Raw genomic sequence first — 12400 nt, forward strand, 5'->3', positions numbered from 1 at the left:
TGGTAAGGAGACTGGGGCAGGGGACAGAGGTGTGGAGGGATAGTAGGACAGTGGTAAGAAACACTGAAGTGCTGCTGGGGAGTGCGCAGGCGCGAGGTGGAGAGAGGGTAGGGCAGCTAGGTGCAGTCAGGAGGTTAGATGGAAGGCAGGGGAGAGGATACGGGGGGGAGGGGGCAGAAAAGGAGTGTAGTAAGACTGGGTGTGTTGGTGGAATGACGGCTGTGTAGTGCTGGAATGGGAACAGGGAAGGGGATGGTTGGGTGAGGACAATGACTAACAAAGGTTGAGGCCACAACGGTTAGGGTAACAGGATACATTGCAGGGAGAATTCCCACCTGCAAATTCAGAAAAGCTAGTGTTGGTGGCAAGAAACCATATGCACAGGCTGTGAGGCAGTCATTGAAATGAAGGATGTCGTATTGGGCAGCATGCTCAGCAACAGGGTGGTACACTTGTTTCTTTACCACAGTTTGTTGGTAGCCATTCATGCAGACAGACAGTTTGTTCGTTGTCATGCCCACATGGAATGTTGGAGGATGTACGGGACAAGTTCTTGCATCAAGGTCTGTTACAGGGATAGGAGCCATAAGCTAAGGGGTTGGGAGCAGGGGTTGTGCAGGGATGGACGAATACATTGTGAGGTTTGGTGGACGGCGGAGAGGTAGTCGAAACCCTGGCAAAGAATGTAATTCAGTTGCTCCAATCCTGGGTGGTATTGAGTACCACACAGGACTGGAGCAACTGAATTACATTCTCCACCACAGTTTCGACTACCTCTCGTCATGACCTGAAATGATAAATGTCCTGCCCACTGTCCTTCCCACACCTCCCACATTGGTATTCCACCATCCACCAAACCTACATAATATACTCATCCATCCTTACACAAACCCTGTTCCCAACGCCTTACCTCATGGCTCATATTCCTGTAATAGATCTAGAAGCAAGACCTATCTCCCATACATCCTCCCTCCACCTCCTAATCCAGTCCGGTCAAAAATATCACCTATCTCATCAAAGGCAGGGCTACCTGTGAAACCAGTCATTTGATCTACAAGCTAAGCTGCAACCACTGTGCTGTCTGTCCGCATGTATGGCAACTGACAAACTGTGGCCAAGAAACAAGTGGACCCACCCTGTCGCTGAGCGTGCTGCCCAATACGACAGCCTTCATTTCAATGACTGCTTCACAATCTGTGCCATATGGATGCTTCCTACTGACACCAACTTTTCTTAATTCAACTGGTGGGAACTCTCCTTGTAATATATCCTACATTCCCGTAACCCCCCTGTCCTCAACCGTAGTTAGTCATTGTCCTCACCCATCCAGTTCCTTCCCTGTTCCCATCCCCACAGTACACAGTCTCCATTTCGCCAACGCACCCATTCTTTTTTGTTTCTCCTTTTCCGCTACCCCCCAGCCTCTCCCCTGCCCTCCGTCTAAACTCCCAACTGCACCTAGCTGCTGTATTCTCTCTCCACCTCCTCCTTGCGCACTCCCCAGCAGCACTTCAGTGCCCCCTACCCCTACCCTACTATCTCTCCCCATTCCCACCCCAGCCTCCTCCTTACCCCCACCCAGATGCCACTCCCATCATGCAGTGCTGCTCGCAGTGTGGCTCAGCTGCCAGAGACTGCAGTCACGTATGTGTGAGTTGCATTTGCGTGTGTTCGTGTGTGTGATCTATTTTCGACAATGGCTTTCTTGGCTGAAAGCTTATTTGTGAGTGTCTTTTTGTTGTGCCTACACTATGTGATCAAAAATATCCAGACACCCCCAAAAACATATATTTTTCACATTAGGTGCATTGTGCTGCCACCTACTGCCAGGTAATCCACATCAGCAACCTCAGTAGTCGTTAGACATTGTGAGAGAGCAGAACAGGGCGCTCTGTGGAACTCCCGGACTTCAAACGTGGTTAGGTGATTGGGTGTCACTTGTGTCATATGTCTGTACACGAGATTTCCACACCACTAAACATCCCTAGGTCCACTGTTTCCAATGTGTTAGTGAAGTGGAACATGAAGGGGCACGTACAGCACAAAAGCGTACAGACCGAAATCGTCTGTTGTCTGACAGAGACCGCAGACAATTGCAGAGGGTCGTAATGTGTAATAGCTAGACATCTATCCAGACCATCACACAGGAATTCCTTGAATTTCATGGTCGAGCGGCTGCTCATAAGCCACACATCAAGCCGGTACATGCAAACGACACCTCACTTGGTGTAAGGAGCGTAAATACTGGACAATTGGACAGTGTAAAAACGTTATGTGGAGTGACTAATCATGGTACACAATGTGGTGATCCGATGGCAGGGTGTGAGTATGCCAAATGCCCAGTGAACGTCACCTGTCAGCGTGTGTAGTGCCAACAGTAAAATTTGGAGGCAGTGGTGTTATGGTGTGGTCAAGTTTTTCATGGAACGGGCTTGCACCACTTGTTGTTTTGCATGGCACTATCACAGCACAGGCCTACACTGTTGAAGAGCAATTCAGGGATGGTGACTGCTTCTTTCAACACGATCGAGCACCTGTTCATAATACCTGGCCTGTGGTGGAGTGGTTACACCACAATAACATCCCTGTAATGGACTGGCATACACACAGTCTTGACCTGAATCCTCTAGATCGCCTTTGCGATGTTTTGGAATGCCGACTTCGTGCCAGATCTCACAGACCAACATTGATACCTTTCCTCAATGCAGCACTATGTGAAGAATAGGCTGCCATTCCCCAAGGAAACCTTCCAGCACCTGACTGAACGTATGCCTGCGAGAGTGGAAGCTGTCATCAAGGATAAGGGTGGGCCAACACCATACTGAATTCCAGCATTACCGATGCAGGGTGCCATGAACTTTTAAGTCATTTTCAGCCAGGTGTCCGGATATTTTTGATCACATAGTGTATATGTGACTCAGCATCTCCGCTATATGGCGAGGAGCAACTTTCCTTTTCATAATATTCTTATATGGCTCCAAACTGAAAGCAACAAGAAACAAAATATTTTAATAAGCAACTGAATGTGCCTTTAGTTGTTATGACTGATGTTACGTCAAAGCAGTTTGTGCAGAAAAAATAATATCTTTCTTATATTGTATTTTTCATCCTCAGGTCACACAAATGGTTTCCTAGCCAGTATTGACATCTGAGCCATCTTCAGGGGATGTGCATATATTTCATAGCAACTAAAGTCCGTGTCACGTTGGAAGGCTGCCCAGTTTTCAGCCGCTCTGTGCATCCCCCTCCACTAGCCACTGTCAGCCAATAATATTCATTCTCTTTCCGAGCGGTTAGCAGCAAGTTACACCTAGACAGCGAGAATCTCACTCCTACATGATGCAGTACTTCACGACAACCGTATTATTGATTCAACTTTCAGTTGTTTTTTTTTTTTTTTTTCTTTTAGCAGTGTAGGTGTGAAAGCAGGCAAGCGGGATTTTTACTGCATTTATAACTTTTTCGAACACGAATTTTAAAGCAGGTCTCCAACTGTCGACATTTGAAGACACAACAATGGACTCCAACAGAACCATGTGGTGTCAGCAATAGACCTGTAAAGAGAGTTTTAAGTGAAAGTGTCAGACCTGTATGAACAGTAGAAAAAGTTGGTTTCATGTCGCTTGGAAAGCATCGAATTTGCAAGGAACCTGTAACACAAATGGATGGTTTTAACAATGACTTTTTAAAGTGCTCCATGTGAATGATGAATGACTGAGATCACAAAAACGTGTCACATTTATGTGGGAGAAAGTTAGCTTCAATGGTAAGTGCTTCGACAGTATAAAGAATTTTAAAAGACATTGATTCCTGATAGTTAAGAAGAAAGTTTGTAGTTCAAAGAAGTGACATAGGTGCAGATGAACTACATCCCATATAAAGATTCATGATCCAAGAGAAGGAGGTAATTCACCTTGATGAAACATGGGCCAATTAGCATCATTCCAGGAAGATCTGTTGGAAAGCGAGTGGTGGTACTGGCAGTTTTAAAGTTTTCATAGGAATAGGTTCTCGGATAATTATTGTGCATTCTGACACTTCTAGTTTTGTTTCTGAGAGTAAACTTGCATTTACGTGTACGAAAAACAGCAGTCACTACCATTCGGAAATGAGCACTGTCAGTTTCGTAACGTGATTCACATTTCTTGTCATAACTTGCTTCAAAGTCGGTCTTGCCAGTTATAATTCAACTGTTACAGAGAAAACACCAAGTATAAACACCAGAAAAGCGGATAATTTTTGCTGGCTTAAAAATAAAAATATTAAGCACAGTATAAACCAGACTCTTGCTGATGTCCTGCGGCTCATTAATTTATAAAAGTCACGTGACAGAATGTATAAACTTGACTTCCTTGCATGTGAATGGGGTCACACAGTTTTGTGTTTACCCACGTGTCACTGTCAGTGTAGCCCTATGGAATTAATTTTGGCTAAGGATAAGCCTATATGGGAGGGAGAGGGGGGAGGGGGGAAGAAATCAAGATAACACTCACTGAATAATAGAAGTGGCGGTGGTATTACGATGTAGACTTTGGAACAAAGTAACAGTGTTTCTTAGTTTTAAAGACTTGAGGTTTTTAAAAATGTGTTTGTCAACATATCAGATTTATACCAATAATGAGAACTTCCTAGCATTTTTGATTAGGTCTTTGTATCCTTTGAATTATGCAGACTATAATGTTTAACGTATTGCCAAAGGAGAAGTTAAGTTTCTCTCACCATGTTGTATGCTCTAATAACATGCGAGAATGCAGCTGGATAAATTCGTCAAAAGTTTAATATTTCTACATGTAAACCCTTGTCATTTTCAAGGCACGAACTGGATAAAGACCTAAAATGACAGTAACTGTTACTGGTCGATATATCGGTGGTTTTCAATGTTATCAGTCACCATTTCCTGGAGTTATTCACAGATGTTGGTTAATTATTTGCTTGTTCAACGGGTTATAAATGCGATCTCTCACTGTAATGTCGGAAGAGTTAGTTTACACTCATAATTCCCATTAACAGTGAAGAATATGACAAATTACTGACCACTTTTATGATAGTATTTTCATTAGTCTTTTCTACCACTATTTTTTTTTTTTTACTCAAAGTGATTACACTTGACTACAGTCAAACACATCAACACACACACCTTATACACATTTTTAAATATCCTATTGAGTAGAAGCAGTTGTAAAGCAAATATAATGATTTTGGTTTGTGCCTGAAGTTAATTTTGTTGTGTATTAAATTTTTACATATAATACAGTTCAAATTGCAATAAATGATAATTATTGCAAGCAGTTTCATTTTGAGAAAAATTGTACTTCCACAACTTCACAAAGCTGTGTCAGCTGTTCTCGCCTCATGACTTCACGCACTGTGGAGCAGTGGACGCAATGGTGTGAATTAATATTTCTCTTGTGACAACTGATCAAAACTGGTTTTAGTATTTACTATTCCCCTCATAGATTTGAACGTATAATACGATGCACCGTAGGCAAATGAGCCTGACTGTTGTCCGCAGCAATGCAGTTTGGCAACATGGACTTCATTTGCCCGCTCTCTGCTGCCGTGCACACGCAGTTCTCATCCCTTCACTGCTCCACCTTTATGCGCAGGAGCACCATCTTACGTGACGCAAGCTTTAGTGAAAATACGACTTGTACTCAGTGCTTCCATTTTACTGCTTTGGAACAAACTTCAAACACTAATAGTTGTTGAAATTTTAAGAATCAGAGTTCCTTAGTACTGAACTGGTGAAGTCCGAAGACTTTGGGCCACTAGAGTTTTGTGAACACACGTTTGTGAATCCAACAATAAAAGTATCATATGGAGCACTACACTAGCCATTGTGTAATGAATGTGCTGTCTTTTGCTGCAAAATGACAAGATTCAATTCTAGACTCATTGTGGGCGCTATTTATGACTCTTTGGAAAAGGAGAGTTACATTACATAATAAGATGCCTGGCACAAAGCATGAAGCATATGGATAGTGTTATCATTGTGTGAGACGAGCACGTCTTATTGTCCGCTGCCGCCATTCACCATAACAGACTGTGAGCTGGGCAGGAGCAGCTTGCTCTGCTCCCTACATCCTCTTCTGCTGAACCACTTTCTGTTAGCAATCAAGAAAATTTCTACAAATAGTATGGTACTGTAAAGCATAGAACTTCTAAGAGATCTCCTGAATGTGTCACAGGAATTAAAGGAAGAGCAATAATGTTTTTTAGTTGAACAAAGAGGTGACACTAACTGAAGCAAAGGCAAATTGAAGTGTGATTTATATGGAGAATTCTGGGAAAGTGTGGGGAACCTGCCAATGAGGCTATATAAATAGTCGCCTACAGACTGCTCGTAAGTTTAGAAGCCTAAAGACAACCAGAAATGTGCAGTTAAACTTTTCATCCGATAGTTTAATCCGTGCAAAAGTGTTACACAGGTAATAAACTAAATCTGTGGGAATCAGTGGAAGGTGGACAACTCTCTCAGAAAATGCTGAAGGTTTATTTCAGACAAAATAAACTTTAAACAATTTGACTACCCCACACTTCTGCAATAATATTTCCAAGGTCCATAAAACAAGATGGGCGAGATGTACAGATCATGAGCATTAATTATTCCTAAGCTCTGTAAGGGGGAAGAAAAGAAGCATCTGAAAATAGTATGGATTACCAACTACAGTGTGCTACACAATGGCACACTGAATATATACACTGATGAGCAAAACCATTTACGAGCACCTGCGTAATTGTGTGTTGGTCTACCTTTGGAACAGAATACAGCAGCAATTTTGAGGAACAGGGATTCGATAAGTGCTTAGTAGGTATCCAGAAGTATGCGACACCTGTTGTCTGTGCATAGCTTACAAAATTCCCGTAAATTCTGGGCCAATGGTTTGTGGGTGTGGAGTGCACAAGACTTGTTCCACAGGGTTCACACGATGTGAATTTGGTGGCCGTGACAACAACACGAGTTCACTACTGAGCTCCTTAAATTGCTGTAACACGATTGCAGTCTTGTGCCATGAACAGTAACCCTGCTGAAAAATGCCATTGGGGATGACTTGAAGCAGAAAGGGATGCAAGTGTTATGCATAATGTTCATGTAGTCCACAGCTGTCATGGTGCCTTCAGTTACTACCAAAGGTCCCTTGGAAGTCCAGGTGAATGTCCCCTTCTAGCGTAACACTGTCCACAATACCCTGCGACAATGACACAGGGCTTGTTTGAAGCAGCTGCTCACCTAGATTATTGCATATTTTGGCGTGACCACCGACCTGGTGCAACAAGAAATGTAATTCATTCCATCAGGTGACACGTTCCCATTAATCCACATTCCAATTTCGATGACCTCATACAAATGTTATCATAATTGATGATGTCATTGCGTCACCAAGGGAATGCATAAGGGTAGTCTGCTGCAGAGCTCCATATTCAACACTGTAACAAAACAATGTGCTCCAAAACACTTTGAAATGTAGGAATGTGACGAGAATGAATGCCCACATTCCAGCTTAGTGCAACTTTTAATATGTAGTGTCTGCAAATAAGAGTAATTGATTATTGCAGAGGAAAATGTGGCTGCAGGATGAACAATGAAAGAAAAGTTGCAGCAAGTTTTATCACACAGGGGTGAAACCAAATTCAGCTTGATATTGAGCGTGAGGCAAGCCGGCACAACGGTGGACGAGCGGTTCTAGGCACTTCAGTCCGGAACCGCCCGACTGCTACGGTCGCAGGTTTGAATCCTGCCTCGGGCATGGATGTTTGTGATGTCCTTAGGTTAGATAGGTTTAAGTAGCTCTAAGTTCTAGGGGACTGATGACCTCAGATGTTAAGTCCCAGCCATTTGAACCAAGCCAAGCCGGCACAGATCGCAGCGTCGCATGCTTCTGGAGTGAGCCGAGTTGGGTGTTGGTGTGGGGTCACAGTGATCTGCATGAGCCAAGAAGTGGAGGAACAGTGCCCTCCAGCAAAGGGAAAGTAGTTCTTCCAATGAACAATTAAGGTAAAGCAGGGAGCAGTGGCAAATATTAGACAAAAGTACAGATCCATAATATGAGTGCTAGAGAATCAGTAAGCGTGAGTTAAACTTGAGAAGGTTCAATTCCATGTAAAAGAAGGTGGCTGACATCACAGCAACACAGAGAGAGGGAAGGATGTCAGGAACGCCAGTGTTAGGGACTTAAGAGTTCTGGCAGTGAATGGGACGGATGGGCGTCAGCATTGCTAGTCCAAATCTCGTAAATAAGCTTTGAGTTTTGTTCAAACAAAGCCAGAGTGTGTTCAATCACTTGTCTATAGATTGTGCACTTTTATAATAGTGAATTATTCTGCGCAACAGCATGGATGCTGCCAGACATGATCAAGTAAGCTGCTGCATTTGCTCCTGCTGCTGTACTTCCAATTTGTGGCCAAGCGACAACTGAAGATAACCTGCTGGTTACAATCGCTACTAATCTGAATTGAGGGATGTTAATGAGGCGTCAATGGGTATTCTGTGCATTTCTTTGGAAAAGATCCTGGCACTGTGTGTGGAAGACCTGTGTAGCAGAAACAGTATTATACTCTTGAGAGTGCAATTGGGATTAGCCTTATTGTAACAAGATTTAGTACACCTTGGAACCGCACGGAAGGATGCACTGGAGGTGTAAACACCACACTGAGGGCACAACCACATGGCCACCATCATAGAGGATTCTTAGTTGCACAGGAGAGAATTGGTGTTATTTGTTGAAGTTTAGTTTGTAAGAAGGTTTTATAGAGACCAACGTGCCTCAAGAATATACATGATTTTTACCAGAACCTTGTTGCTTTCTTTAGTGGTGGCAACCCTACACTTCCATGCATTTGCCTTATGATTTGGAAGAGATACAGAATTCACAGAGTGGCGATCACCACACAGGCGGCTGCGCTGCAGTCAAAGTCATGTAATTTTTAGATCTAGCAACCGCAGAGGCTGACTACGCTGTTAACATGCACAGAGGACCCATCACACACCCTTGTAATGCTATCACTTCCTGTACCAATCAGCCACACTGGTCCAGGTGTGTTGTTGCACACAAATTGTCATTCACTGCTTCTCATGTTGGGATCCTGATGTCAGTTCTTATTTTGTTTGTAGCCAGCTAGGAGGCGTAGGGTATTCTCCTTCATAGAGCAGGACATGATGAAATGTTGTCCTGTCTATTACATCTGCCACAGGTAACTGCCTATCCTGTTTTACAGAGTGAGACACCCCAAAACCTCTGAGTATTTTCCATAGATGCTCACACTAGTACACGAACAACCAACCAGCTTCTCTGTTTCGGAGATGCTCATTCCCAGGCACCAGGCTACAGCAATTTGTCATTTGTTAGAGTGGTTTATTTCAGTGGATTTCCTCATTTGCTGCCTGTACCATCACTAGAATGATTCTGCATTTACCTCGGCACAGTTTAAATATTTTCCTTACAGTGTCACAGAGTCACATGTGGCATTTAATCTCATGGTGGGCAGTGGTTATGTTTTGAATCTTAGTGTACAGGGGTTGGAACACCAGAAAAATTCATGCTCAGACATCAATGCACATGCTACCAATTGTGGTCAGAATAGTTGGTTGGTTGTTTGAGGTTTAAGGGACCAAACAGCAAGGTCATCAGTCCCTTGTTTCAAATATGCGCCATTCCGCTAATGGGACAACTCAGTAAAGTCAGAACAATAAAACGGAAAAAGGGAAAAATGTAAAAAGGCAGTCATGTTGTCATTCGTAAAAAACAAAATGAGGGAAGTCGGCAAGAGAACGAACCCAACACTATGCTGAAGCAGCATAGGCAAGACCACCTGTGACTTAAAAGGTCCAACTGCTATAATGTAGAAAGTACGTATGGGAATAGAAAGACTAACCAAGCCTTTAAAAAAAGGGTAAGAACAGAGTAAAAGGGGAAGAAAAGAGGATTTCGGTCAGGGAGGTGAATCAGGAATCTCCAAACACTGCTTACAGTGGGAGACACCCAAACACTCACCGCCCTGCCCCAATACCAGAGAGAGATTAAAAACCTTAAAACTGAGAATAAAAACCACTTTCCCGGAGGAAACTGAGAACCAGAGAGACCATCCTGGAATCGTCAGCCAACATCAAAGGTAAAGTGTGGGGGAGCCTGTACTTAGCACGCCGAGCCAAAAGAAGGGGGCATTCAACCAAAATGTGGGCTACCGACTGGAAGGCTCCACAACCACATAGTGGGGGTGGCTCATCACGCAAAAGAAAACCATGGGTCAACCGAGTATGGCCAATGCGGAGACGACACAGTGTGGTCGAGTCCTTTCGGGAGATGCGAAAGGAAGAATGCCACGGGCCTGGTGTCACCTTAATTGTACGAAGTTTATTAGACTTATTGGCCCATGACTGTGCGAAGTGGGATTTGATGAGAAGCCGTAAATCTGCTGCAGGAGAGGCTACAGAAAACGGGGGGTAAGTAACTGCTCCCCCAGCCAAACGATCAGCGAGCTCATTACCCGGGATACCCACATGGCCAGGGACCCAAATGAAGTCAATGGAACAAGCAGCACGGTGAATATCAGCGAGATGGTCATGGATGGCAGAGACCATGGGATGGCGTGAAAAACACCGGTCAATAGCAAGAAGGCCACTCATCGAGTCCGTGCATAACAAAACGCGGTTGTGTTGGGACTGTTTAATAAAGGTAAGGGCCTGGGAAATTGCCACCAATTCCGCAGTAAACACCCCATATGTAGGTGGCAGCAGATGACTTTCCGTTCCAACAGAGGATGTGAAGGCATACCCAACACGATCAGCAGATTTAGAGCCATCAGTGTAAAAAACAACAGCATCCCGAAGCTCCCATAAAATTTGGCGGAAAAAGGAACGGAACACCACCGGGGGGATGGAATCTTTCGGACCGCGGCGGAGATCCATCCGAAGTCGAGGCTGAGGAACTAACCAAGGAGGGGTGGAGGGGAGGGAGCGAGGAAGACAGGACAAAGAAGAAAGCTGAAAATCACGGCGAAGAGACGCAAGGTGCAGCCCAACCGGTAAACCCGCCCGAGGGCGGGAGTCGGGTGGGCGACGTCCATGGTCTGGGAACAGGATAGAATAGGAAGGATGAGTGGGAGAGGAACGGATAGTAAGTGCATAAGACACCAGAAGTTGGGACCGCCGAACAGAAAGGGGGGGGGATCCCAGCTTCAACCAGGAGACTATCAACAGGGCTAGTAAGGAAGGCACCGGTGGCCAAACGGATACCACGATGATGGACTGGATCCAGCACGTGCAGTGTGAAAGGAGCAGCTGAACCATAAACTTGACAACCATAGTCCAAGCGAGACAGAACTAGAGCACGATAAAGACGGAGGAGGAGGGAACGGTCCGCACCCCAAGAGGAGTGGGCAAGGAAGCGAAGGACATTGAGTTTATGGAAACATCCTACCTTCAGGAGTCTGACATGGGGCAGCCAAGTGAGCTTGTTGTCGAAAAGAAGACCCAGGAAACGAAACTGTGGGACCACAGGCAATCGTTGTGCAGCGAGATAGAGTTCTGGATCAGGGTGGATCGTAGTACGGTGACAGAAGTGGACCACTCACGATTTTAAAGGAGAGAATTGAAACCTGTGTGAGAGGGTCCATGCAGAGGCACGCCGTATAGCTACCTGGAGCTGCCGCTCTGCAGATGGCATCGAGGAGGAACTAACCCAAATGCAGAAATCATCCACATACAGGGCAGGGGCGACCAAGGGACCGATAGAGGCCACAAGTCCATCGATAGCAATGAGGAAAAGAAGGACACTCAAGACAGAACCCTGTGGGATGCCCGTCTCCTGGGTCCGTGGAGAACTAAAAGCAGTACCAACTAGAACTCTGAGTGACCGATGGATCAGGAACTGGCGGATAAAAATCGGGAGTGGGCCCCGAAGACCCCACTGATGAAGGGTAAGTAAGATGTGATGGCGCCAGGCCGTGTCATAGGTCTTGCGAAGGTCAAAAAGCACTGCAACCAAATGGCGGCGCTGGGAAAAAGCCTGCCGAACTGCGGATTCCAGGCGAAGTAAATGATCGATTGAAGACCGTCCCTCTCGAAAGCCACACTGGTAAGGCGACAATAGATCCCGAGATTCGAGGACCCAATTGAGCCGACGGGCTACCATCCGTTCAAGTAACTTACAAACAACATTGGTCAAATTAATTGGCCGATAGCTGTCAACAGATAGGGGGTTCTTACCAGGCTTAAGGACAGGAACCACAATGCTATCCCTCCACTGAGAAGGGAAGTCACCCTGGAGCCAGATACGGTTAAACACCCGAAGAAGATGTTGCCATTGTGGAGCACTGAGATGTTGAAGCAGTGGGTTATGAATGGAATCTGGGCCAGGGGCTGTATCATGAGAAGAAGATAGAGCAGAAAGAAATTCCCATT

The 12400-nt window shown here is 44.9% G+C and overlaps 1 protein-coding gene across 1 annotated transcript in view; it reads right to left on the minus strand.

The window, feature by feature from the left end:
* Window positions 1-12400, minus strand: part of LOC124777569 (ubiquitin carboxyl-terminal hydrolase 22) — a 137384-nt gene that overhangs the window by 85762 nt on the left and 39222 nt on the right. The gene's annotated exons all lie outside the window — the stretch shown is intronic.

The sequence above is a fragment of the Schistocerca piceifrons genome, chromosome 2, assembly GCF_021461385.2.
Source record: "Schistocerca piceifrons isolate TAMUIC-IGC-003096 chromosome 2, iqSchPice1.1, whole genome shotgun sequence".
Taxonomy (NCBI): domain Eukaryota; kingdom Metazoa; phylum Arthropoda; class Insecta; order Orthoptera; family Acrididae; genus Schistocerca; species Schistocerca piceifrons.